Source organism: Diceros bicornis, chromosome 4 (assembly GCF_020826845.1).
Source record: "Diceros bicornis minor isolate mBicDic1 chromosome 4, mDicBic1.mat.cur, whole genome shotgun sequence".
Taxonomy (NCBI): domain Eukaryota; kingdom Metazoa; phylum Chordata; class Mammalia; order Perissodactyla; family Rhinocerotidae; genus Diceros; species Diceros bicornis.
The window spans coordinates 82,937,616-82,948,602 of NC_080743.1; the positions used below are offsets into that span (position 1 = coordinate 82,937,616).

Sequence of the window (10,987 nt, forward strand, 5' to 3'; positions counted from 1 at the left end):
GGTTGTTTTCTCCACCTTGCTTTGGTGCACAGAATGGGAAAAAAAAAAATCTTATTTAAAAAACAAAACCAATGAACAACAACAAAACTCCCTTAATTATTTGTTCTCATGGGCCAAATGTCAGCATGATCAAGGGTCTAGGATAAGTCTGTTGTAGAGAAAAAAATTAAAAAATATGGCTTTTGGTTTTATTGTAGGTGCTCAATAAATATTTGTGGAATGAATGAATGTCCAGGCTAAGAAAGCATTCATTGCACAGATCCTGTAAGACCTGCCTGAGAGCAAGGGCTGGGAGCCACCTCTTGGCATCCTCAGTGCCTGTCACTGGCCCCACATTCACAGAAACTCGGGGCATGATGGGTGGGCGAAGGTATCAATTATTATGATAGCATTCACTATTTATAAAAATCAATGATATCACTTTGCCCTGGAAAATAGCTGAATATTTAAAGTAGGTATCTTCCGCATCCTGAAAGCTTGTTGCTCTGATTATTCAAATCAATTCAACATTCGCCGAGGAAAAGCAGTACAGATTGTTCAAGGATGAGAGGGAACCAGTTCTGATCGCCTAAGACTTGCAGTTCAGATGTGGTGGGGTTGGGGGGTGTGGCGTGGAGGGTGGCAGGAGTGTCGGCTTCTGGTGTCAGACAGGCCTGTGTTTCACCCAGGTTCCCCCACCGCCTCTGGAGTTGGGTAAGCTCCCAACAATCGCAAAGCCTTGTGTTTTTAATCCTTTCGATCTCATGTCACATTGTTGGGAGGACTGTATTAGTTTGCTAGGGCCGCCATGACAAAGTACCACAGACTGGGCGGCTAAAACAACAGAAATTAATTTTCTTAGAATTCTGGAGGTTGGAGGTCTGAGATCAGGGTGTCAGCAAGTTTGATTTCTCCTGAGGCCTTGGCTTGCAGATGGCCACCCCTTGCTGCCTCTTCACATGGTGTCCCTCTGTGCCCATGCGCCCCTGGTGTCTCCTTGTGTGTCCAAATTTCCTCTTCTTATAAGGACACCCTTCAGGTTGGATTAGGGTCCACCCTAATGGCCTCATTTTAACTCAATCACCTCTTTAAAGGTCCTGTCTCCAATTACAGTCACATTCTGAGGTACAGGGGGTTAGGGCTTCGACGTATGAATTTTGGGGGACACAATTCAGCCCGTAACAAGGACCAAATAAAATCAAGTGCGAAATGCCTAGCACAATGTCTGCCTGGCACATGGCAACATCCTACAGACAGGAGTTCCCTCCTCTTTCCCTCTAGTAGGATAATTAAAGTCCAAAATAACCATTTTTAGATGGAGCAAGTATAAAATTTGGCTCTTGTGGGTATAAATTGTTACTAAATATAAGTAAGGGGGATCCAAATTAATGAGTTTTTATTATCAAAGCTGATTTGGGGATTCATTTAAAAACATATTAGATTTATTGAGGTATAATTGTGTATTATAAAATTCACCCTTTTAAAGTGTTCAATATGTTCAAGGAGTTTTGACAAATGTATATAGTCATGTAACCACCACCACAATCAAACTATAGAACATTTCTATCACTCCAAAAAGTGCCCTTATGTCCCTTTGCAATTTCCTCCCTGCTCCAAGCCATTGGCAACCACTGATCTGTTTTCTGTCCCTATAATTTTGACTTTTCCATTATGTCATATAAATGGTCCTATGGTGTGTAGTCATTTGTGATTGACTTCTTTCACTTTGAAAGGGAAAGTCATTAGACTTCTTTCTCTCCAAAGTCATACTTTCCAGATTCATCCATATTGCTGCATCTATCAGTAGTTATCCCTTTCATCACTTTTTATTACCAAGTAGTATTCCATTGTATGGATATACCACCATTTGTTAAACCACTAGCCAGTTAATGGGTATTTAAGTAGTTTCTATCTTTCGGTGATTATGAATAGAGCTTCTGTGAACATTAAGAGTACAAGTCTTTTTGTGGACATAGGCTTTTCTTTCTCTAGGATAAATACCTAAGAATGAGATTGCTGGGTGATATGCTAAGTTGATGCTTAACTTTTTAAAAAACTGCAAACTGTGTACCATTGGCTAAGTATGAAAGTTCCAGTTGTTCCACGCACTCATCAGCACTTGGTGTTGTCAGTTTAAAAAAAAAAAATTTTAGCCATTCTAGTGGGTATGTAGTAGTGTTCCATTATGGTTTTAATTTGTATTTCCCTAATGACTAATGATGTTGAGCTTATTTATCAAATATATACATATATTCTCTACATCTTCATCTTCAAATATGCTTTACACATATTTTATCACAATCTGTGCCTTGTCTTTTCATTTTTGTAAAATTATCTTTTGAAGACAAGGAGTTTTAAATTTTGATGAGGTCTAATTTATCAATTTTTATTTTTATGATGCATTATTTTTGTGTTCTTGCTAAAAATCTTTACTTAAACCAAAGTCACAAAGGTTTTATCCTCTATTTTTCCTCCAGAAGCTTTATAATTTCAGTTCTTGCATCTACTTCTATGATCCATTTCAAGTTAATTTTTCTGTGTGGTTCAAAGTAAGGGTCAAGGTTCATTTTGGACATACGAATGTCCAATTATACCAGCACAATTTATTAAAAAGGCATTCCTTTCCCCCATTGAATTACCTTGAAAAATCAGTTGACCATATATGTGTGGGCCTATATCTGGACTCTTATTCTGTTCCATTACTCTGTCTGTCTATACCTCTGCTATGTGTGTGTCCAAGACCACATTGTCTTTATTTTTGTAGCTTTATGGAAGTCTTCAAATCAAGTAGTGTTAGTCTTCCTACTTTGTTCTTCTTTTTCAAAACTGTTTTTGCTCTTCTAGATCTTTTGCATTTCTATATAAATTTTAGCATCAGTTTGTGAATTTCTATACAAAATCCTATCAGGATTTTTATTGGGATTACTTTTACCTGTAAAGGAATTCATTTTGAAAAATTAGATGAACACTATTCCTAATTTGGTTAATCTTTGAAACAAGCTTTGGTATTTCAGTAAACTGGTCAGTTTTTAAAGATTTTATTTATTTTATTTTTTCCCCCCAAAGCCCCAGTGGATAGTTGTATGTCGTAGCTGCACATCCTTCTAGTTGCTGTATGTGGGACTCGGCCTCAGGATGAACGGAGAAGTGGCGCCTCGATGCGCACCCGGGATCCGAACCCAGGCCACCAGCATCGCAGCGCGCGCACTTAACCACCAAGCCACAGGGCCGGCCCAAACTGGTCAGTTTTTAATTACAATGAGTGTTTAGAAGCCTATGGTTCTCACCTTCCCTTCCGATCCTAGGGTGCAAGGAAATGAAGCATCACTCTGGTGAAAGAAACACCCTGGAGTGTATCCAAGGCTCCAGAAGGCGCCATTTTGTTCTGAGAGGAAAGCCAGCTTCTTCCTTCAGGTGAACTCTATGTCTGCCACGGGGAGGTAGAACCTCACAACTCAACCCCACAAGAGGGTGTTTCAGGCATTCCCAAACAGCCACCCTTCCCTCCTTCCTCCAGGGCAAGGTTCATCTGGTTTAGCAAAAGTGGTCTCACTCACAGCCCAAGAACACCACAGGCCCCAGGAGGAGAGTGTTCTGAGAAGCGGTTGAGGAGAGGCCGGAAAAAGCCAGGGCAGAGGCACAACCTTCTGAAAGCATTGCCAACAGCAATGAGGGGGTCTTCCAGATGGAATATCCAGAGCAGGAGCCATAATTGCCACACAGCCAGCTCCCCTGAGGCTACCCTCAGAAAGCCGGCATTTCAGCAGCAGAATTGTTGCCTGTTCTTTATACTGTGAATTGTTAGCAGGTTCTAAATAGACCATTCATTTTTCCTTTTAGCACAGAACGGTCTCACAACTCCAAATACCACCACGGGGCCCAATGTGTCAAGTCAAAACATTTGCCAAACCACAGCCCTCGGGTGAGATGCAGGGCTGGCCAAGGACTTGGAGGAAAAACAACCACCCACCAGCCTGGAAACCACTTGGGTACACAAGAGCCCGGGTCGCCTTGCTCACAGAGGCTGGGAGACGGAGCATTTTTACCAGTGAGAGTTAATCTGACAAAGCCATCTTCCCTACCAGTGCCTGCCTCCACTTCCCCTCTGTCCCAGGAAATAAGCCCAGTCCAGGGGCTGGGAGCGGGGGGCGCCTGGAGGATCTGAGCAGCGGAGGGGTGCCAAACCTCTGCCCAGACCCTGCTAGGTCCGCTGAGCAACTCCGGGAACATGAGTGCGGCAGAGACCGCAGGGCAGCTGGCGCCGGCACCAGCCAACCCGGGGAAAGCCCGGTTCCCCCACCCGGACTTGCTGCTCCCAGGGCCCCGGCGGCCGCCCCGCGGGCAAAAGAGATTCCCAAGGTCCTAGCGGACCCGCGCAGCCGGCGGTGCTGTCTGCGGGACCGCTGTCTAGGGGAAGCGCAGCTTCGTCAAGTGCTTTGAGATCTCCGACGCGGACCCTAAGGAGATGGTCGCGGACAAGAGCGTGCCTAAGTCGCTGCTGCTCAAGCCGCGCCAGAAGGAGATGGCCGTGGAGATACCCGTTCACCGCAGTCTCGCCCACCAGCACGTCGTAGGCTTCCACGGCCTTCTCGAGGACAACGACTTCGCGTTCGTGGTGCTGGCGCTCGGCTACCAGAGATCCCTCCCGGAGCTGCGCCAGCGGAGCAACCCAGCGGCGGAGCCCGAGGCCCGCCACTACCTGCGGCAGAGCGTCCTTGGCTGCACCGAAACCGAGTTATTCACCGGGAGGGACCTCAAGCTGGGCGAACTCTTCCTGAATGAGGATCGGAGGTGAAAATAGGGGATTTGGACTGGCATTCTAAGTCGAATATGACGGGGAGCAGAGGACAACTCTGTGCTGGACATCCAATTACACAGCTCCCGAGGTGATGAGCAAGAAAGGACACAGTTTCCAGGTGGATGTGTGGTCCATTGGGTGCATCATGTATACCTTGTTAGTGGGCAAACCACCTTTTGCGACCTCTTGCCTAAAAGAGAGCTACCTCCGGCTCGAGGAGAACGAATACAGTACTGCCAAGCACTTCAACCCCGTCGCAGCCTCGCTCATCCAGAAGATGCTTCAGACAGATCCCACTGCCCACCCGACCGTTCACGAGCTGCTCAAGATGAGTTCTTTACTTCTGACTTTATCCCCGCCCTTCTCCCCATCACGTGCCTCACCATTCCACTGGGTTTTTCCATCGCTCCCTACAGCGTAGACCCCAGCAACCAGGAGCCTCTCACAGTCCTCAATAAAGGCTTGGAGAACCCCATGTTAGAGTGTCCCGGGAAAAAAGAGGAACCAATGGTCCAGGAGACCAGTGAGGGGGTCACCTGCCACCTTGGCGACATGCTGCAGCAGCTGCGCGGCGTCAGTGCCTCCAAGTCCTCAGAGCGGGGACTGGTGAGGCAAGAGGAGGCTGCGGATCCTGCTTGCATCCCCATCTTCTGGATCAGCAAGTGGGGGTACTAGTCAGCCAGGTACGGCCTTGGGTACTAGCTATGTAACAAGAGTGTGGGGGTGCGCCTCATCCTCCACCACGATGGTGACAGCTTGCAGTACACAGAGGGTGATGGTACTGAGTCCTACCTCATTGTGAGTTCCCATCCCAACTCCTTGATGAAGATCACTCTCCTTAAGTGTTTCCGAAACTGACATGAGCAAACATTTGCTGAAGGCGGGTACCAAGATCACGTCACAGGAAGGTCACCCTACCTGTGTACCTGGTTTCATACCCGCAGTGCCATCATCCTGCACCTCAGTAATGGCTGCGTGCAGATCAACTTCTCCCAGGACCATACCAAACCCATCTTGTGCCCACTGATGGCATCTGTGACCTACAGTGATGAGAACCTTCTGTAGGAGTACCACTCCCATGGTGGACTAGCTGCTGAGCTCACACTTGGCTACCAGCGGCCTCCAGGCCTCCTCATAGGCCTCCCTCCCCTCCAGACGGTGCCCCTCCTCACCCCCACCGGCACCTTGGGCCGGTACCAGTTAGCTCCCACAGTGCTGTTTTTTGTAATGTGCTGCCCAGCGAGAGCTCCATCCTCCTTGCAGGTGGGGGTTACTATGTAAGTTATTTTTGTACATGTCCTGGTGTGGGCTCTATGGCCTCTTCTCCTTCCCTCTCAACTCCACCGTATGACTTGTGCAGAATATTGCTATTGAATTCGGGACTGTCCTTTCCTTGGCTTTGTACACCTTAAACACGTGTGAATCTTTAAAAAAGAAAAGGTGTGGGGAGTGATGATTGGCTACTGGTTGTATGTCGCTCGGTAGCCACCTGTCTCAGCCAATCAGCAGCAACAACTGAGTCCTTCTGAGGTGAGGGCACAGGTGGCTCTCTGGGTCCGTGGGATGCCTGATGTCCCTCTTCACTGTCCCTTGGTCCAATAAGCTATGTAGCAAATATCAACAAAATCAATGACAGCACATGAACAAGGCCTCCACAAATGCAGTTCCTTTGACAAAAGGCAGTGGTCTGCTGGGAGCTGTGTGAGACCCTGGGGGCTGATAGGGCCCTGAGGATGCTATGGTGACCCTGCCATAGGAACAGATCTCTCAGGAGTGGTCTGGGGAGGAGAGGGTGGCACTTATGGGACCTCCTTTGACTGACCAGTACAGACCCCCACTGTCTCCAGGTCATCTAGCTGGAGAGCAGAAAATCTTGAAAAGCAAACAGAAAGGGAAGGCAGTGAAGGAGAAAGAAAGGGAGGAAGGAAGGAAAGCAAGGAATCCCCAAGTAGTAGGTGCTGTGGGAAGGGCTGCCTGGGATCCCCGGCTGACCAGGGGGCAGGGACCAGCTGTGTCCCTTCACATACCTCACAGCAGCGTGTGTCCGTTAGCGAGGGGATTAAGTCCAGGAGGGACAAACTCAGGGCAGCTGTTTCAGTTGAAGGAAGGGAAGGCTAGGGCATAGTGGACGGAAGCTGGAGAAGATGGTTCAGCGGTGGCCCAGGCAAAGAACGTAACCAAACTGAGATGACGATGGCACGCTGACCCAACTCACACACGTGAGTGGCACTACAGCTGAGGGTTACGAGCCAGGCCTCGGAGTCAGATGACCTGATCCTGGCTCTACCACTTACTGCTGTGTGACCTTGGGCAAGTTACTCAATCTCTCTGAGGCTCAGTTCCCCCAACTGTAAAGCGAGGGATCAGCACTTGATCGGGGTTATTGAGAGGATTACACGAGAGAACATTTAGTTACTGCTCAATAAGCGGCAGCGACTATTGCGGGGCTGGATCAGTTGGGGGCCCAAATGATGGGTTTGATGTCACACTTCCCCTGAAAGACGTGGACTCTGCCAGCGTTTGGCCGACTCGGCTTCTGCTAAGAAGCCCATCTCACCTGGGACTTGATGGGGGAACTTAGTGCTGACCACGACCAATTTGCAATGTGTGAAGAAGCTTCAGTTTGCCCCTGGGTCTTCCTGCTTATCTCCATGACCCTATTTACTTATATTTTGTAGAATCCTTTTTCCTTCCAATGGTGTGTGTGGGGAGGAGGGGCAGGAGCAGGGAGATGTTTGAGGCCACCTCTGTGGTCCTGTGGCAGGAGCCAGAGGGGGCCCGGGGCACCAGACACCTACTGCATCAGCAGAGACACAAATACCAGATTATCTCAAGGAGAAAAGAGGATTTAGGGTGACTTGATTTAAAGCTTCCCTTTTTCCTTTTTTGGGCAAAGGCCGGGGAGTAGGAGGTGGGAACTGAAAACAGACAGAGCCTTGTGAGTGACTTGAATTTTCACTGTGGAGTGACGGAGCTTTGGAAAGGGTTTCTTCTTCATGTGCCTCTCCCATCACATGCCATCTAACCTGATCTTTAAATCTAAACCCCATTTGTATTCCAGTCTTATCGTGGGAGACTCATATTCCTGGGGGCCCCAGCTTTGGTTTGTAACTGACAAGAAATGTTCAGGGGAGCCTTCAGCTGACACAAAAGGACCGTGGGGAAACCAGCCAGCGTCGTTACCCCACAGCTGGGCCCCTGGGGAGCAGGGTGGTGGCAGGTCAGTCTTTATAACTGCTTTTTATTGGCTCTTCTCTGTGTCGGTTGTATTCAAGGCTCTCAGTCTCTGATAGGACAGCAAACCATGAGAATCCAGCGTCAGGTCAACGACCAAGTGCCGGGCATACCAACGACCAGATTGCTGGGAACAATTGGAGCACGTGCTTGAAATTCCAACCGTGAGCCTGGCTGCTCCGTGTGGGGAGATGCGTAGGTCTTGGGTAACACCCCAGCTGGCACTTCCCCGCCCCACCAAAGGTGCTGGGTGGTGTAAATCCTGCTTTCTGTTTATTCAGCTGAGGGACTCTCAGAGAGGATGAGCAGCCACTGCCCTCAGTCTCCTGAAACCGGGGACCCCTCCTTCACACAAAGGCTTTCCTTGGGGGTGGGATCTGCCTTCCCGAGGTTCGTCAGTTTGGAGGGAAGGGGCTCATTTTCTGGATGCTGTGTTCTAGCCTGAATGCACCTCCCACAGCTAGGGGTGTCCTGAGGGCTGAGGGGCAGCTGGGTCAGGAACAGGAACAGGCTTAGACTGCTGCCCTAGGTTAGCTGTGAGGGGAACTTCCTGCCCAGGATGGGCAGAGCTGCCAACAGAGGTAGCAGGTCTCCTGTCAGGGTGTTTTCATGAAGTTCTCTTTCTTTGGAACGGCTTGAGCAAGCTTGCGCCTGGAAACCAGATGAACCCTTGAGTTCTTTCCCTACCCTGATCTCGTAGTCTCCTAACGGTTGATTTAATCTCTTGTCCCACAACAACTAGAGGGATGCCCCTTCCTGTGTCGCTGGGGAGTCTCTACTCTTTCTCTCACCTTTTCCTGCTCATTCTTACCATCCAGAGTGATGGTAGAGTTGTGTTTCCTTTCCTGGGCTCTCACAGCCCCTTGGAGTGTGTGTGTACAACCCTGCACCCCACTATTCCATAGCTCCCCAGGGGCAGGGTTTATTCCGTTCTGCTTGGTTTGCTGGTGCCCATCTCAATGGCATGCAGGGTAGACAAGTGGCTCTGGGACCCTCCCTGTGCCTCACAGGCACCTGAGGAGATATTAAAAATGCCCAGACCCCGGCCCAGTGGCGCAGCGGTTAAGTGCACGCGCTCCGCTGCGGCAGCCCGGGGTTCGTAGGTTCGGATCCTGGGCGCACACCGACGCACCGCTTGTCAAGCCATGCTGTGGCTGCGTCCCATATAAAGTAGAGGAAGATGGGCACAGATGTTAGCCCAGGGCCAGTCTTCCTCAGCAAAAAGAGGACGATTGGCATCAGATGTTAGCTCAGGGCTAGTCTTCCTTACCAAAAAAAAAAAAAAAAAGGGCCCAGACCTACTCCCAGAGATCCTGACTTAGCTGGCCTGAGGTCTGGATATTGGTAGTCTGGAAAGCTCCCAGGAGATTCTAATGTGCAGCCACGGTTGAGAACCCCCCGAGAAGACCACTGATGAAAGCTTCTCTTGGAATGAACCAGTCAGGCAGCTTTGCCCAAGTGACACCTTCTCTTCTGTGTGTGTGTGTGTGTGTGTGAGAGATTCTCCGGAGCATATTTGTCAAATGTATACATATATTCTATATGTATATATAGATAAAACTCACCCCTAGCATTTATCCACTGTTACTGCCATTTGTTGGAGCCATAAAACTCTTGGGAGAACCAAGTTCTGGAAGGAGAGCTACTGGTGGGCATTTCTCCTCTGATGTTTGGAACTGCACTGAATAACTCACTAAGTCTTAGGAAATTCCTGCCTCCAGCATGTGGAATTCTCTCACTTGTCCTCCAGGTTCACTCCATACCTGCCAAACCTCCTCCTCAACATTTTCTAGATTACAGACCACGGTTTCTGAGACCTTGTGGAAGGTGGTCGTGGGCAAGTCTGAGGGGCTGTGTGTGAGGTCCCGGGTGGGCCCAGCAGCCCTGGAGGGAGATCCATGTGGACAGCATGTTTCATGCCAAAGTGGAACACACACAAAGAGATTGGATAGAGTCTCATTCATGGCAAAAATGGTGAGAGAAATCAGATCAAAACTGTCGTTGCGGTCCAGTTCCGTGCCCAGCTCACTGCTAAGGGCTGTGGGACTTCAAAGGAAGGCACAGTCTGGGACTTCAGGGGACCCGGCCTCCGTATGGGAAAACTAGAGAAAAGGACATAGACATATGAGATGAAGGACAGATTTGCAAGATACCAGAGCTCTGAGAAGAGTCAACTATTCCTTGTCATACCCTTAATGTCCTCACCTGAGGCTGACTGCAGCCCGAGTCTAAGCCAGCTGCAGCTGGTCACCGGCAGGAGGTTGCTCCCGGAGCCCTCCCATCTTCCTTTAAGAAATGATAAAATATTCCAAGCACGCAAAAGAGTATAGAGAATACTGTTCAAATACACAAATGCCCTATTTCCCCATATTTGCTTGAGCTAATTTTCTAAAAGACTAAAACCTCGTTAGCCCTCCCCTGTGCCATTTCCCTCTCTTCCTCTCTCCCCATTCTCTTGAAATTGGTATTTGTTTCTCCCATCCATGTTTCCCCATGCCTGTTACTATACATGTAGGTATCCACACATAATATATGATATGGTTTTGCAAGCTTTCAAGCTTTTTTAGGTGGCATCATACTGTGTCCTCTGCATATTCTTCATTCACTGTTCAGTTTTTGAGGTTTATTCATGTTGATACAAGATTGACTACACTACTATTTATTTATCTATTCCCTTTTTGATGGGCATTAAGGTTGGGTCCAATTTTTCCTTGTTAGAAATAATGCTACAACATGATTTATAATGTATATTCTGGCACACATCTCCTTGCACACAGATGTTCCTCTCTCTCCCTGAATGCTCCCCTCCATGACCACCCTGGCCTTCAGACCTGCTACCCGCCTGCTCTGGGCTCTGCTGTGGGCTCACCCTTCCACGGCACCGGCAACTTGGCTCTCAGTCAGAGTGTTTGAACTTGGCCTGGTTTCTAGGCCCCACTTTGCACTTGGAGACCTAGACTTACACCAGAACTCTCT

General features: G+C 48.7%; 1 pseudogene; it reads left to right on the forward strand.

Moving 5' to 3' along the window:
* Positions 1-4,207: 4,207 nt before the first annotated feature.
* LOC131401873 (serine/threonine-protein kinase PLK1-like) lies at positions 4,208-5,842 on the forward strand (annotated as a pseudogene).
* The last annotated feature ends 5,145 nt before the right edge of the window (positions 5,843-10,987 follow it).